This window comes from Podarcis melisellensis (genome assembly GCF_964234715.1).
Source record: "Podarcis melisellensis genome assembly, chromosome: 12".
Classification (NCBI taxonomy): Eukaryota; Metazoa; Chordata; class Lepidosauria; order Squamata; family Lacertidae; genus Podarcis; species Podarcis melisellensis.
In genome coordinates this window covers 39,028,533-39,046,268 of record NC_138544.1, presented here as the reverse complement: position 1 = coordinate 39,046,268, position 17,736 = coordinate 39,028,533, and the positions used below count along the sequence as shown (strand labels likewise).

At 41.7% G+C, this 17,736-nt stretch overlaps 1 protein-coding gene across 7 annotated transcripts in view; it reads right to left on the bottom strand.

The window, feature by feature from the left end:
- KIAA1217 overlaps positions 1–17,736 on the bottom strand; it is a 358,771-nt gene that overhangs the window by 204,635 nt on the left and 136,400 nt on the right. Inside the window, exon 1 of one of the 7 annotated variants that reach the window (XM_081931418.1) lies at positions 17,361–17,478. The exons of 5 other annotated variants lie outside the window; for them this stretch is intronic. The gene's annotated coding sequence lies outside the window, so the exon portion shown is untranslated. Of the gene's footprint in view, positions 1–17,182; positions 17,200–17,360; positions 17,479–17,736 lie in introns of those variants that run through there. One more of the 7 variants, XM_081931417.1, reaches the window with a different exon arrangement.

Sequence of the window (17,736 nt, the reverse complement as noted above, 5' to 3'; positions counted from 1 at the left end):
GTACCACTTTAGCAAAACAAACCATCCGGACCACTCTGTTTACACGGTCTTTTCCTATAAAAGTATTTTCCAGACTTAGCCATGGACGGGGAATAAAATTACAGTTATTTTTCATCCGCATATTAATGTAAACTACTCATTAACTACAAATCAAATAGAGCCCAATACATCAGCAGTTCAGAATTTTAGGCAGTAACAAGGGGCAAAGGAGAGAGACAGACAAATTTAGCAAAATTACTCCATAATAAATGGTTCATGACGGCGGTCATCTTCTATAAATTCTCTCTTTAATTGGGATTTCTACAAGGCATAAATGAAACGGACAAAAACAGAATTCTTTCCATCTGGGAAAATCCTATGAATCTTTAAAAACACAAAATAGTTGTGGCACCTGAAGGCACAAAGGGGAGCTGGTTGTGTCATACCAATCAAAGCACTCAGAGCACTAAGTGGCAGGAATCTATTCTTATATGGATGAAAAATCAGTGAAAACAGACAACAAAGTGGCTTGTTATGAATTTCAGTACTATCATCTATTTTTTCGAGCAAAGTTCCACCATATTATAGCCAGAAAAGGTAGATCTAGCTGGGCAAAATATTTGACATAGGGTACATGATTTGTTAATTTCAAATAGTGATTCCTAAATACCAGTGTCAGTACTAATGTGTTTGTGATCTCCGGAAGACCCCAGAAACAGCATCTGGAAAGACCAAGACCAGCAGCAAATATATGATTGCAGGGGCCAGTCTTCCTCCTTAACTTTTAAACATTTAGGTTCAGCTGGGAGGGAAGAGAAGTGAAAGCAGTTAAGCTAGGAGACATATGAGCAGCACCAGACCCCAAAATAGGAGGAGTGTCCAAAGATGGGGCAGGAAGCAAAAGTCACAAGCATGAAGCTACAAGAGAATTATGATGCTGTCCAAGTTAATAGAGGAAGGAAATCAGGATGAGAACAAACTCACACTGTGGTTTCAGATCCTAGTTTCATGCCCCCAAGTAAACTATTGTTGGTTGCCCAAACTAGGTTTGCATGTAGAAACCAACTATAGTTAAGCAAAACAAACCATGTGTTTGTGTTCCTTCTGAACCAATCCAATGAGTCAGATGCAACCAATTATGCCAAGGGCTAAATACTAGGCCAGGGACGCAGGTGGTGCTGTGGTCTAAACCACAGAGCCTAGGGCTTGCCATTTGGAAGGTTGGCAGTTCAAATCCCTGCAAAGGGGCGAGCACCTGTTGTTCGGTCCCAGCTCCTACTCATCTAGCAGTTTGAAAGCACGTCAAGTGCAAGTAAATAAATAGGTACCACTCAGGCGGCAAGGTAAATGACGTTTCCATGCACTGCTCTGGTTTGCCAGAAGCAGCTTAGTCCTGCTGGCCACATGACCCAGAAGCTGTCTGCAGACAAATGCCGGCTCCCTCGGCCTATAGAGCGAGACGAGCGAGAAACCCCAGAGCCGTCTGTGACTGGACCTAACGGTCAGGGGTACCTTTACCTTTAAATAATAGGCCAATGACAAGCTTCTAGAACTGGCCACTGGTAAGGATCTCCAGGCCTACTCATGAGGCAGCTCATCTGAAAGGACAGAGCCTTTGATAGGGTAGAGTTTGAAGCTGACTGTCCTGATAGTATTGGCCAGGGGCACATTTGCATTTTTACGAGCTATGTGGACAAGCCTGAATTGAGCTCAGGTAAAGTATTTGGATGGCCCGTTCTCCCACTCCAATCTCCTTGCGCTGCACAGCTAGGAGGAACAGTTTGGAATAGAACGGTTTAGTTCTCCTTTTACCGAACGGCAATTTCGTATTACATTCAAACCAAGAATTCTGGTTAAAAACAAACTCTGGTTACTTTACAAACCAACTTCATGATTTAAGTGGCTTGTTATGAACAGAAATGAAATGATCAGTCTATTTCCAATCCATGTCAGTTTTCACATGGTTTCTTCATTAAGTCCATTCAGTCTCATTTATGCATCAATATGAAATGCTAAAATGTTATGTTTGCATTATTTCTGAATGTTTGTTCCCCAAATACATAATATCAGTACACATTTCCATGCGCAAGATAATCTCAAATAAAGCAAAGAGCTCTTGTTGGACAAGGTTATTTATTAAAATAAGGGCACAAAAGGCTATTGATGCATCTTCTAAACATGTACCAGGGCTTATTCTGCATCCCATCCCGACTACTTATCATTTTGCCTCCCCAAAACATCTCCCCAGAATGCAAAAGGCTCTTTTGAACAGCCTCCAGTGCATTCTTAATGAAAAGTGTTCTGTCCTTTCCTGCTTAGAACTCTTAAGGCAGCTCACAACATGTTTAGAGCACACGATGTAATCTTAAACAAACAAAAAACCCTCAAGACCCGAATGCCCGAACAGCCAAATTTATATCCATATGGTAGGCAATGCTACCTCATTAAGTTTCAGATTAAAGATCATTCTTGTGAAATTCAGTCAGTGGGGGAAAATAATATATTGATTTCTTTGGATAAAAAAAATATAAATTTAGGTCCTAAAACAGCACATATTATGCTCTCAAATGTCCTTGCAATGCTGACATCTATGTATGCCATCCATCTGTTAGGATTTGCATGGCCTTGAAAGGTAGCCCCAGCTTGAGTCCAGCTCTGTGGGAAACAGAAAGTAGTTTCTGAGAGAGTTGAAGGAAGTACAGTGGTACCTCGCAAGACGAAATTAATTCGTTCTGCGAGTTTCTTCGTCTTGCGGATTTTTCGTCTTGCGAAGCACGGATGCACCCTGGTATTAACGGTTTTAAGAAAAAGGAAACAAACTCGCAAGACGTTTCGTCTTGCGAAGCAAGCCCATAGGGAAAATCGTCTTGCGAAGCAACTCAAAAAACGAAAAACTCTTTTGTCTTGCGAATTTTTCGTCTTCTGAGGCATTCGTCTTGCGAGGTACCACTGTATGGTAGTATTGTGCACAGCGTAGGCCAAACTTTTTTCTCTGGGCCACACTTTTATAATAAAAATTTGCTCATGCCACACCGAATTTTTTTTACTGATGAGAAATACGTTGGAAAACAAAAAGAAAAAACTCCTAGCAGAGCTTGATTTATAACATAGAACACAACTACTCTATAATATGATCATGGAACATCCAGAAAGTATAAATCATTGCAGCTACATAAGAACATGAATCATTCCCAAAATAAAAGAGCCTTCTCCTGCACTCTGTTTGAATGGCGATTCTGGATCTCAACTAGGATTATCCTCTGCTTTTGGTCTCATTTTGAAAAGTATTTATCCGTATTCCGAAAATAAAAAACAGTATTTTGATACTACACTACACTGAAATGTTTAAGTGTTTGTCTTTGAACCTTGTTGTAAAGATCATTGGCATTATGTCTCTGAATCACTTAGTTTAATTATGATCTGCTAAGATAAACAAAACCTATGCTTCACAAGGCCTTTATCTGAGTTACCACAACCTTGAGAGTGTGTGCCATTCATGCTCCTGTAACAGACCTATGAACAGAACCATTTGACTTGCTAAAGCACCCAAAAAGAATTCAAAAAATTTGAGACGGTGGTGACGATCACAATGTTCAGACTAGCAAGACTGCCAGTTGCCTTTCATCCTGGTTTCTAGATAATGAAACACATTCCAATTGTCTGAGGCAGTTGCATAGTGAGCCTGGTGTGATATCTGATGTTCTGTGCTAGGGTTAACACACAATAATCTCTCACTGGCAGATCACTGAATGCTGTATTTGCCATTTCCTTTCTTCCAGAAATACATAAATATATACATAGAGAGAGAATATAGCCTAAAGCTACATACTAAGACCTCATTTTTATTTAAAAGTATGTTGATACTTTTCAATATACAGAGTTTTAGACTACTTTATGTCCTACCCCATCCCTGATCTACAATCATTTACTAGAGATTATGTCTGTAAACACTTTACAAGGGAATAGACGACATTAGACACAGGGGGCTTACTTCTGTATAAACAGACTTAGAATGCTGTAAGACTGACAATCAAAATACGCTGGCAAATCTGGAACATAAAATATACACACAAGGTTGAGGTATAACTGGCCCAAAAAAGAAAAAGAATAAAGAAGAAAATGGAATAGCAGGAAAGTAGATGTAGAGGCAGGGAAAGTAATTTATGCCAGACTAAGAATAGCACAAAGATGCAGGAAGGCCACTGAAATTGCTCACCTGTGTAAGACAGTTCTAAAGGTAAAGGACCCCCGGATGGTTAAATCCAGTCAAAGGCAACTATGGGGTTGCAGAGCTCATCTCACTTTCAGGCCAAAGGAGCTGGCGTTTGTCCACAGACAGCTTTCTAGGCCATGTGGCCAGCATGACTAAACCGCTTCTGGCACAACAGAACACCGTGATGGAAACCAGAGCACATGGAAATGCCGTTTACCTTCCTTGCCACAGCAGTACCTATTTATCTACTTGCACTGGCATGCTTTCAAACTGCTAGGTTGGCAGGAGCTGGGACAGAGCAGCGGGAGCTCACCCCATCGTGGGGATTCGAACCGCCGACCTTCTGTTCGGCAAGCCCAAGAGGATCAGTGGTTTAGACCACAGTGCCACCCACATCTAAACAACATCCAACTCACCAAGATCTAAATAAATATGGTGCCTAAGGCAGAACATACAAATGGTGCCCCCCATGTGACAAAGCACAATAATGCAGAAGACTTTCCAGACTTATGTCTGAACGTTCAAGAAAAGGGCATTCATAATTGGCTGGTGGCTTCCTGGTTTATGTATGCTACACGCTCCTGACTCGAGAAGGTATGTTACTCCTTATACTCCTTTATACTTTACAGGTGATTCTAAAATTCTCCCCTCATCTGAATTCCTCAGCAGATGTTGTGCGTTCTGAATTACTTGGTCTTCTTTCCAAAGTAAAAACCAATGTATTAGAATTTTTCCATTGTCCTGCTGCTTTAATTCCAAAGTTTTCTACAGGAGCACCATGCCCATATCATTTGTCAAAACCTTAGCTTAGGGAATTAGATGTGGACCTTGGAATGGGTACAACCATTTTCCATGCAGCTGTTTCTTGAAACCAGGATTTGGGATGACAGCAGTGCGGGAATGGATCAGTAACTTTTAATTCTAGTTTCGATTTTATGGCTGGTACATCTGAAAAATCAAGCAGAACTGTCTATGCATGGAAACCACTGCCTCGGCTGTGCAATAAAGGGCCAGGCACCCATCAATCAGTAATCAATCCAAATGCCTTGCCCTGCAGCTTAAGATTGATCTATCCCAATAAGTAAGCATAGGGTGGTGACCCTGAAGTACAACTGCAAAGAAACTCTTTTGCATTGTAAGCCATTAGTGTGTAAACACTCATCACACAAATCCCCCTAAATTCACTACACTGCATTTTCATTACTCAATGCAGCATCTGAGGTCTTTCTCTGTATGTCCCCTGAAAGAGACAATTGGAAGATGGCAATGAGAGAACAGGAATTTTCTGTGGCAGCCACACAGTTTCAGAATGCCCTTCCTTGGGAGGTTCACCTGGTACCAACTTTGTAATCCTTCCAGCATTAAACAATTTATTTATTTTTAATTCTCCTAGATATTTGGCTCCCTGGAAAAGACCCTGATGCTGGGAAAGATTGAGGGCACAAGGAGAAGGGGATGACAGAGGACGAGATGGTTGGACAGTGTTCTCGAAGTTCCCAACATGAGTTTGACCAAACTGCAGGAGGCAGTGGAAGACAGGAGTGCCTGGCATGCTCTGGTCCAAGGGGTCATGAAGAGTCGGACATGACTAAACAACAACAACAAAGATATTTGGACATTGGTAATGGTCAGGGTTTGCTCATTTATTTTTGGTGTTTATCCCTACATTGCTGGGATGGTTATTTTTATGCCCCTGGGCGGATTTTGTGGATGGATGCTTTTAGGATAGTTGTTTTGTTTTAATGGATTTTGTTGTAAATTTTATGCCGTCCCTGTAAATTGCTTCAGAACTCCCTTTTGAGAGAAGCAATGCATAATTAGAATAAATCTAATCTAATCTATTGAATCACCAATGCAAACAGCTCTTCCTATGAATTTTGCAGCGGCAGCAAAAAACACACTCAGGGCCTAGTTAGCATCTCCATAATTGGGTGGGCTGGAGAGAGGATGGACAGGGGGCTTGAGAAGGACACTCAACCATAGTTTAGTATTACTTCTCAAACAGGCCATACGGAAGGTGGAAAGGGGCTTTAGTTTAGACAAGAGAGAGAGCAGAACAAGGGAATATAAGGTCCATGGGTCACAGCTCTTATTAGGGTCCCTAGAAACTTGAGAAGCATAGGCAGAGAATAGCTAAGTGCAAACCACATGAAGAAATGGAGAGCTATAAAGAAGAAGAAACTTGGAAGCAAATGAAGTACAGGAAACCCCAGAAAGCACAGCTCTGTAATCAGCATGACATTAGAGATATTTTCCACTCCACTGGGAAGGGCAGGAAGGAATATTGAAAAGACTCTCCCCACTCCCCACCAAATATTTGGCAAAGTAAAATAAGAAAGTCATTAAAAAGCAAGGATATAAAACTGATCTGCCTTTGGGGAGAAATGGAAGAAAGAGCAGCAACCAGCAGGATAAAAGGTGGCAACCTGCCACATAATTAATAATAAATACTACCACCAAATGCATGCAATACATAAACATTTTATTAACGTATTGAGGTCTTGAGTTCTGATAAGCATGACCGGGTTTTACTATAACAATTACACTTAAAACAACTCACAACGGCTCCCTTTCTTGATGATTATGATTATGTCACACACAAAAGCAACTCCTCAAGTTTATTTCTATACTGGGAAGCTGATGTTCCCTTTAACACTATTTAAATGTTGTTGCTTTTTTAAAAAAAACGCATTTGGCCTTATATTACACTTGAATGTAACATAAAGAAAAGCACAAACATTGTAACTCAACTGGACAGAGCAGAGCTCTTTATCCATTATCTAGACACAATAAAATTCCCCCCACCCACCCAATGCTTCAACCCAACATTTCCCTCTCCAATGTTCCTCCTGAAATGGACTGCCAGGTCTATTTCACAAGGTGAAGAGGACTGCATTAAGTGATTGACACAAGCAACGTCATTCAACAAACACTTCAAGGGCTGCCACATAGAAAAGAGCAAAGACTTCTTCTCTTATGCCTCAGGGGTAGGGATGAGTGAATATGTCCATTTTGGTTTTTCATTTTTCCAATCTTGCGTTTGGTTTGCCACATCAGTTTCCTTTTCCTTTTTAGGAGTCCCCATAAAATTCACCAGTGTTTCAGTGCGAATTTCATGCATTTTATTGCATCTTTGCATTCGACTGCACTCAGTAGAACTTGATTCGGAGTACGTATACACTGTTAGTCCAAGCTAACTTGAAAATTGTTTCTATCAAAACGAGATGCCTACTCACAATATCAAAACCATGGCATTCTGAAACACTATGTAGCATGACAGCCTGTATTACGTTCAGAAATAAACAATTTATTCCTAAATCTCTTTCTAGTGGCATCCTCACTAGATAGTTTCAAATGATAAGAAGATAAAAAGTGTAGACTACTTCCAACAGGGTAATGGTACACCCAATAATCAAACATTTAAGTGTAGCTAGGGATGCAGGTGGCACTGTGGGTTAAACCACAGAGCCTAGGACTTGCCGATCAGAAGGTCGGCGGTTTGAATCCCCGCAACGGGGTGAGCTCCCGTTGTTCGGTCCCAGCTCCTGTCAACCTAGCAGTTTGAAAGCACATCAAAGTGCAAGTAGATAAATAGGTACCACTCCAGCGGGAAGGTAAACAGCGTTTCTGTGCGCTGCTCTAGTTCGCCAGAAGTAGCTGTACGCCGGCTCCCTTGGCCAATAAAGCAAGATGAGTGCCGCAACCCCAGAGTTGGCCACAACTGGACCTTATGGTCAGGGGTCCCTTTGCCTTTAATGTAGTATTTTAAAGATACATTCTGATAGATTGTGGATTTACACATGTGTACTTTATCTTTTTCCCTTGTGAAAATGTGCACCCAACTGGTAATGTAAATAATTTATCCTGGATATAAACGCATGGGCAAGACCTTAAAGGGGCAACCAGAAGACAGAAAATGGGGGGCGGGGGCCAGGAAGCAGAGAAGAAAAACAGTTAGCAGTGAAGGGACAATGCCATTAAGTATCTAAAAATAGAGGGGGCTGTAGGAAGTTCCTTTGGGGAGGGGGATGGATCTCCCATTGTCCTAAGATCCTGGTGTAGCCAGTTAAGATGCAGAAGGAGTTACAATCTTTAACACACCATTTCCTTCCTACTGTTCCTTAAAGCAATGAAACTGATTAAACATCCTGCCACACACTACAAGCCCTTCCATAGCATTTGTTCCTTTTAAAACTGAGCAAGGTCATTCACATGTTGAATTGCTGCTCTCTGCATGAATATGCCAAGATTGCAGCCCTGAATCAATAGCATTGCACGTGGGGATGTTGAAGCCAGCTGTGAAATCATAAAAAAAAACTTAGCATACGTCAGCTACACATTTATATTACAAATATTTGCACCTACTGAAAAATGTTTTTATTTCTAATTTTAGGTCACTGCATCCCCATTAGAGTAGCTGCGTGCTCATTTAAGACCTAATCATGTTCTTTTCTGCTTTACAATGAAGTGTGTTGGTTGGATTTTCATCACACACTGAATAGCAGTGATTTACACCAGGGTCTGCTGTTTCTACTCTCAGCCCCTCCTTTCCCACGTGGTAATTGCCACTACCATCTCCTTGGCAATAACAGGGTTTGGAAGTTCCTGCCCCACTTCATCATGGGACAGTGCTGTGAGGAGGAAATATCATTTCATTTTCAACTGAGCATGGTTTGTTGTTATGTGTGGACCTGGAATTGTGGCTGATCTTAACTATGGCTTAGGAAAACAGGCCAACGCCAGAACCCACAATCTGAAGTTTGTCCTGGTTTGAACACAATGACAAAAAGCAGCTACGTGGAAATGGAAACCAAAACTTCTGCCCTTCTCCTCACAGCTATACTGGAATTGCAGGGGAGGGGCACAGTTGTGAGTCCAAGGCTTGTTGATGAAATGTTAAACCCCAGTTAAGTGTCACATCTGAACAGAGACAACATCAACATGGGGAGGGACAGAAGAAACTGCCTTATGCGGAGTCAGATCATTGGTCCCTCTAACTCAGTACAGTGGTACCTCGGGTTAAGTACTTAATTCGTTCCGGAGGTCCGTTCTTAACCTGAAACTGTTCTTAACCTGAAGCACCACTTTAGCTAATGGGGCCTCCCACTGCTGCCGCCGCGCCGCCGGAGCATCATTTCTGTTCTCACCCTGAAGCAAAGTTCCTAACCCAAGGTACAATTTCTGGGTTAGCAGAGTCTGTAACCTGAAGCGTATGTAACCTGAAGCGTATGTAACCCGAGGTACCACTGTACTGTTGACACTGACTGGCACTGGCTCTCCAGGTTTTCAGACAGACCTCTTCCCAGTCATGCCAGGAGATGCCAAGGTTTTAACCTGGACTTTCTGCATGCAAAGTATGTACTGAAGCAGTGAGCTACAGCCCATCCCCACAGCCATGGTCATGAGTTACAGATGTACTTATTGTAACCATAATGCATGCTAACTATGAACCAGGTTTTGCAAACCCAGGCCACGATGAGATCTCTGGTGAGTATTAACATCTCAAACTGGACCAAGGAGTGCAATAACCTGTGCCAGAGAACATCAGTCACACTAAATAGAAGCACCAAGGCCGCAAGGCCGCCATTAGCTTTCTTTTGCCTTCTCATCATAATTTAGATCACTAGTCCTAACCTTCAACACCTTATAAAAAAGAAAGCAAATGGACCTTGATCATTTAGGTACTTGCCCCTATTAACATGAAAGGAAAGAATAACTATTTCCCCCCAGCACTTTGAATCCAGTAAAAAAATTACATTTATTTACTACTTTTTTTTTACAAAATCTACGTCAAGGATTTTAACTGAAAAGCTTAAAAATACACAGCAAGATCCAAAGCACTGAAAATGCAACTTCCTGTGAGCACCCACTTTACTTTCTGAGCTGACAGTCCTCTAGTCACACCTATTTATGACCAGTTAGGTAACTCACTGGAAGAATGCCATTCATAAGAGTTTGCCAAGGAAAACGGGCAAAAATGGTTTTGAAACTGGGAATCTTCCAACAGCCACAAGCTATCAGATCAATGGACTTTAGTTTACAAGGTGCTAATGGAGATACATTACTGGACACTATTGAATTAATAATTAGGATAAATAAATAACTCTAGAGTTAGCATAATTTATGGGGCTGACTGGTTTGTGCTGGTAGCGTGAATGTCTGTTGTAAACAAACTGAAGACATAAATTGAGGTTTCAGGAGCGCAGTCACATGAACCTCCGCAAGGATTCTCAAATCTCTTTTGAGTTTTTAATATTGTACAAAATGAAGTTACACACCTTCTGGGCTCCACAAATATTCAATTCATAGCTTTATTTGCTCTGGTGTTTGCCTCCTGTCTACCCCGTATAACAAACAATATATCCACCTGAATTTCCGGAGGGATGTGATAAGACTAAGAGTCTATATTGGAAAGGGAGTGGGAAATGTGCAGGAACTAACACCAAAAGCTGGATATACACAGCACACCCCAATTTTTGTCTCATCAAACCACATAAGCATGGTGTACACTTACTAAACACAATTATATAGTTATATATAACACAGCATTTAAGTTGATTCACTCATTAAGTGCAAATATGCCCATTTCATTATGTGACATTACTTGGAGTAGAGCCTCAAGTTTGGGAAACTCTGGACTAGAGGAAAAGTAGACTTTGGTCACAATCCAGAAAGGCAGCAATGAACAGCGCACCCTGTGGTGAGGCCTGTCATTAGTGACACAAGTTCACCTGAGGGTTTTCCCTGGATTCTGTGATTTGCAGCTTTGCTTCCCAAGTGGTTGAAGCCTGCAACCCTTTTTCTCTGAAAGGGATAATCAATTTTGCTTTGGTAATACTGAGGAGTGACTTCAGTGGGCAGGCCAGAAATAGGAAGAAGAAGAAGAAGCAGCCAATATTTTCAGCACAAAGTCACTGCTATGAACTGTAGTAAAACATTTCTTTCTTGCTGAAAAGGTCAATACATGGCACTGCTCAGGGTAGTCCATGCATGACACAGTTCAGCTAAAATTGATTAGTGTAATTTTATGAAAGAAACGTTCAATTATTATTGCACTGTATTTGGAGACTTTGACCCTGATTTATCCCAGAGTTGAAGCCCTGATAATCTATGTGCTAAGTTCATCCTGGTGGATAATAGAAAATTCTGCTCCATTTCCTCTGGGACTTCATGCTCATTAGTCACAGCATACCAATTAAAAGCTTTGTTAGAAAACCAGAGGAATGCGACACAGCACATGTACAGACCAGGAAGCTGCTTTCACATCCAGCACGGATGAGTGGCTTTGTATGGGACGCCAAGAATCACATTAGTAGGTCGTGTGCATCAGTGTGCAAGATCAACAAAAGAAGTGAATGATTTTTTTTTTCCAGTCAGCACAACTCTTTTAAATTCTGACCGCTATCAAGTAAAAGATCTTGCATTTCTCTCCAACAGTAATTTTAAAGTGAAAAAAGAGATAGGGATAATATATACATTCACACATGCAAACAAACTGCAACTTTAAAATGACCTCCCGAGAAACAAACATTTCTGATTGTCCAACAGCTACCCCAGCTGACAAAGGTGAAGTTGGGGTTAATGCCACAACATACTGCTTATGAGCTAAAACAACAACTATTTTGCACTGGATTATTGGCATTATAAGCCACTGTTAAGTGTTCCTGACAGTAATTCTTAATTAAGAAAATAATAGGATTCCGCGTCTGTGCTCTGATCGTGAAGCCAACTGACTCCATCTCAATCCAAAAACACCCAATGCGACTCAACAGACTTGCAATTTATTTAATGCAATGGGTTCTTATTAGAGATAAATTGCCCAGCCGCTATCGTAGCATGAATATTCATATATACATATACTGTAGATATATGTTTATGTCCAAGGATTCTCTTAGCATTCTTTCAGCATTTCTCAACTGTTAACCTGTTGCTTCCAAAAAGATTTCATTACTGCTTCCAATTCCCAGATTGCGCTAGTGCTGCCACAAAACTTAACTGCAAGCAATAATGCCCACCTTTCAACTTAAATATTCATTTCTGCAAATCAAGTGCAGTATAATGGCAATGCTTTGGCACATATTCTGCATTACTGAAATATTATTCTCTAACATATTCCACTTGTGACATATATAATAACAAATCATGAAAATTGTCTTGTGGTGAATGCATGGAGAAATTGTGCACAGGAGGGTAAACTGTTGCTGCAGGGCTTAAACAGAAGGGAAAGCAACAGTTTAATGGGCTAGAGATCAGAAATGTGGGTGGAATTTTTTCCCAGGGCTTTGTTTTTCTGTGGAAAATTATGTTTCATAAGTTCAACTGGTAACAATGAATGGATGCCAATCGCAAATCAGTATTAGGCAAGGTTGGCAGTTTAGAAGTTTTAGCTTTGGTGAAAATAAGCATGCTAAATTACTCACTCCAATTTTACCAATACAAATTGAAACTTTTCCAGTTCAATTTAAAAGCAACAACAAACCACATCACTCTTAGAGATGCTGGTGAACTTCACTGAACTCAGATTTGGAAGGAAACTTGAGGGCAAGTGTGTGGAACCTTTGACCCTTCAGATTTTGCTGAACCAGATTTTGATCATCCCTGGCCATTGGCTCTGTTTGCTAGGGCTGATGACAGCTGAATTTGAGCAACATCTGGAGGACCAAAGAGTCTCAACATCTGCTTCAGCATCCTTCTCCCCTCAGCCTTCCTCCCACCCCTGCAAGCCATTCTACCAAACCTCCTATCCATTGCCTGTTGTGCTAGTTAACAAACAGCATACTGAGTTATCAGGGACTATAGGAGAGGCAGGACTCCTGCTCTTCTTTCTCTTCCTCACACACATACCTTCAAGGTAAGGAAAGAGAGTATTCTTGATGGGCTGGTGGGAGGCGGCAACATTTCCCCAAATACACAGATTGGCTTGGGAATTTTCGCCAAGTTTTTCTGGGGGTTTTTTTCTTCTGGGAGCTGCAGGAAATTGACAAGCCAGTCCAAAGAGAACTGAGTCCTAATATTCCGTTGTCGATGGTTAAGCTGCCTGTAGGGTAGGCCATAGCTGTGGGAAGTTGTACCCAAACCTAGACCTGGAAAATGTGTTAATTGAGAGCCAGAGTGGTGTAGTGATTAGTGTCAGACTAGTAGCTAGGAGGGGACGCGGGTGGCGCTGTGGGTTAAACCAGAGAGCCTAGGACTTGCCGATGAGAAGGTTGGCAGTTCGAATCCCCGCAACCAGGTGAGCTCCCGTTGCTCGGTCCCTGCTCCTGCCAACCTAGCAGTTCGAAAGGACATCAAAGTGCAAGTAGATAAATAGGTACCACTCCGGCAGGAAGGTAAACAGCGTTTCCATGCACTGCTCTGGTTCACCAGAAGTGGCTTAATCGTGCTGGCCACATGACTCGGAAGCTGTACACCGGCACCCTTGGCCAATAAAGCGAGATGAGCACCGCAACCCCAGAGTCGGCCATGACTGGACCTAATGGTCAGGGGTCCCTTTACCCTTTACTGTACACAAGTACAATAAATATCCTAACATATCTCTCTCCGGGGCTTCAGAATAATAATAATAATTTATTTATACCCCACCCATCTGGCTGGGTTTCCCCAGCCACTCTGGGCAGCTTCCAACAAAACACTAAAATACAATAACCTATTCAACATTAAAAGCCTGAAAATTTGGGCTGGAAGAGTTAAGATAATGGAGCCTCAAAAGCAGGAAGTGGAAAATGTTGCTCTGCTGACCAGGCAATGCCTCCATGCACCCAACCTGGCCACAGTTCAGAAACATTACAGTGCCTGCACACCTCATTCCTGCCTGCACCCAGAGATGACTCTGAGACTTCACCACACAGCTCCAGCTAGCACACTTGCCCAGGAGTAGCTGAAAGTTGTGGCGCCTTCCAGTCGTTGAGGACTACTACTATAATATCCTTGACCACTCACTGGCCACACTGACTGGGACCAGGGCTTTGTTTCACCCAGTTCATGGCAGTATACTCTACCGCCACCTCTTTCTCCTCCCTGCATTGAAGAACCTGCCCTGCATATGCTTTCCTAGGCAGCAAACAAAGCCTGCGTGCTGAGTTTACTGCCTGGGAAATAGATCCCGCCCGCTTGCTGAATTAGCGAATCACAAGTAAGCATAGGGGCAGGCCTCCAGGGGGCATGCAATCCATGGCTTGCTCTGCAGCCACTTTCCATCTGAACTGCTGGATCATTTTTTCCCCTCGTGGTGTGTTGATTCTGGTTTTACAGGGGCAGCAAGGCGCGTGGCTCCCAGCGCTGTTTCTCTTGCACCATCCCTCCTGAATCCTGCCTAGCTTTTGTGGGCTGTTCTGAATTCCAGCTCCAATCAGTGGGCATGTGGGCTGGGGATGGTGTGCATTGCAGTCCAAAAAAACTAGAGAACACCAGGTTGGGGAAAGCTGTTCTAGCGAGAATGCATAAAATAAAAATAGCAGCCAAAGAGCAGAAACTTATGCGCAGCTCCTGCATGTACATGCTACCCAGTTCACTTCAATGCTGGGGTGTCTCCACCTATGCAAGCATGCTCAGAGATGTCCTGCAGACTGAAGTTAATGTAAAAGGCATTCCATGCAGAAGTATGGATTACACATCTTTTAGCTTCAGCAGGGCACAATTGGTGAGAAATTCCTCATTAATATCTCTCAATCCTCCAGTTCATCCTGTGAGTTCAAGCAAACACTGAACAGAGCTTTCCAAAGTTACGTTATTTGCCCTTGGAAAAGAGCCATAAGACCCAAAACGCATCAGAGATTTTATAGAAGCAGGAAGAATATCTTCAGGCTTGACTGAACAGTGTGGATTAGTAATAAAGGCTACATTTCCTCATATTTGTGTACCACAGCTGTTTTCTACAGACAGGGCTTATGTGCCTTGGCTCAGCTAAACCTTATCATGGGAGCTATAGCTTCTGCCTGCAAATCAGTGCCCCCACCAGAATAGAAGGCTGTCTGGCCCAATATACATCCTTATTATGTGCCGTTTCACCTTTCCAATTTTTCACCTTTTTCAAAGCTTTCTTACTAAAAGACTCCTTCTATTCGGTAAGCACAAAGGACTCAAATCATTTTTATTTTTTTACATTGGTCTACAATGCATATGTAAAACCGACATTGATATGGGTGTGTGTTTCATCTCAGTTCCCTTTGACATTCTGTCCTTTGTTAACAACAGTCGCAGGTTGCAGAAACCACATGAGAAAAAAAGCTAAAGGGCCTTTTGATTATTTTGGCAATTTTGCTCGGAAAAGGCTTAAACCAAGGGAACACCACCACCCAAGAAATTGCTGGACAACACTTCCCACCAGACCAAGGCAGAATGTGAAAGGGACTGGGATGATGTGAGTTTGAGTCCAGCAACATCTGAAAAATGCCATGTTGGCTACCACTAGCCTAAAGATGCCATAAACTGAGCCAATTACATGCTGAGGTGTTAAGGAATTTTCCCTGCACTGCAAAGCAAATTCTGGCTCTTATCAGTACAGTAGGAATGTTGCCTTTGGTTAGCGACATTGGCTGGGACCAATGGAACCTTCCCCTTCCAGCGCAAAGGGCACTTTCAGGGTGGGGGTGTCCAATGTCTGACAGTATAGGGGGTAATGGGTTAAACTCCACGTACTCCATGGTTTCAGTCCAGCTGCCCACCTCCAGTTGCTATTGTTAAAGAGGAAACAGATACCTTCTATACATGACTGAATGTAATATCATGTCTGTTTGGACCCTGACAGAAGGGACAACTGCCCTGGAAATACTGAGGGAGGGATTGTTTCATTGCTTTGGGGATAGGCTGCCCTCTTTAAAATTAGAGCAGTAGGAAGTGCTCTGCTTGGGGTTAGGGGGCAATGATTTGCTACTAGGTCAGTGTCCTTTTCAGGTCTATGCCCTGGCCTTGGCAGGAATCTATTCCTGAAGGCATTCATATGAAATCATACTCGGCAACTTCCTTTCATTGCCAAGTCATTAATTTTTTTTTAAAAATCAAGGTAACCATAATTATAAGCTCTAAAAACTACATGCTTTATGTAAGAGTGCATATTTTCTTAATTTTCAGTTGTCATCCGTCCAGCTGCCCACCCAAATCACACCTACCTTTCTCGCATACCCTTGTAAGTAGATAGTCTTATTGAAACAGCCTTTCATTATTTTAGTGGCACACCAAGTGCTGAAGTGAATACTTTATTAGATTAAAACAATCAATGTATGATTTATTTTGGTGTGTTCATCAGAGGCAGTAACTTTTCAGTATTTCAGGATTGTACCCACCCATAGGAAAACTGGATTCCATCATCACTTTCGGGAGACTTTACTGTCTCAAAAATACAGGTGTGAATCAGCACTCAACTGGTTCCATGGCTCATTTCAGCCAAAACTTTAACATCATCAGTGCTGGAGCTGGGTGTGTATGCAACATATACTGTTTTAAAACCTCATTTTTGTGAGCCCCTTATTTGAAACTGTATATAAAAGTATGAAAATGGTTTTCTTGCATCCTCTTTTTTCTTTTTCTTTACTCTTTCCAGTTCTGAGAAAGAAACTACAGGCAAACAAAACAAAACATAGTAATACAAGTACCATGTTCAATGCATTACATTCAAAGACTGTGCTTTCTAATGTTTCAAACCATTTGCGGGATAATTGTTTTGACTTATTTCACACATTAAGCAAAATGCCACAAATTGGTTTTTCATTTTTTCATGATATTTGAACCTGTGGGCTTTAGCACCTCAAAGCAATATGCCACCATCTTAATTATTAAAATGTGACTGTTTGTATACGTATTTGTAAGCAGGAAATGGTAATTAAGAATTGAAATATAGTTACGGGTAACAAACCAAAACTTTAATTAAAGTCGTATTGCAGAAAGGGAACAAAACTTTCACAGAGTGCATAAAACACTTTTTCTGCATGCAAAAACCCTAGCCACGTAATTTTGTGCCAAAGTAAAAACTGTGTATTTTAAAAACTTACTTACAATTTTGTTGTTAAAGTAAGCCAGATTTTTTTGTTCCCGTTAAAATAAGCCAGAATTAGCAGAGTAATGTAAAGCATCCAGTAACAGCCTTGCTCTGCTCCTTGGGGATGTAGAGGAATCGTTTCAACATCTTCAAGAGTTTCCTTTTCCAGCATACCAAAAATGTAGCCACACTTACTCTTTTTAAAGGGCCCTCGAGTGTTGATTGTTAAGATTTCTTCTCTTCAGTATTATATGGCTGAATATTCACTCCAGTCGAATCACCGTGCTCCTTTTATCGGCAGTGACGTTTATCATCACCCTGCTTAGGTTATGTTACTGCTACATGCAGATCTTTGAATCAGAATGAGACAGTTCTCTTAAGTTGTTGTGCGTTAAAGGAAAACATGTGGAGGATTTCCTGCTGAGAGTTCCCAGCAGAGGCACAAATTCAAGGGTGTGTGGAAACTACTTGTCAAAGCTTTCTCTTCATTTGCATCAACAGTATGGATCTGAGCAATGAAAGGATTGCTGCTTCTTCTTCAAGATAGCCCTCTAATACATCTCCCATTCCC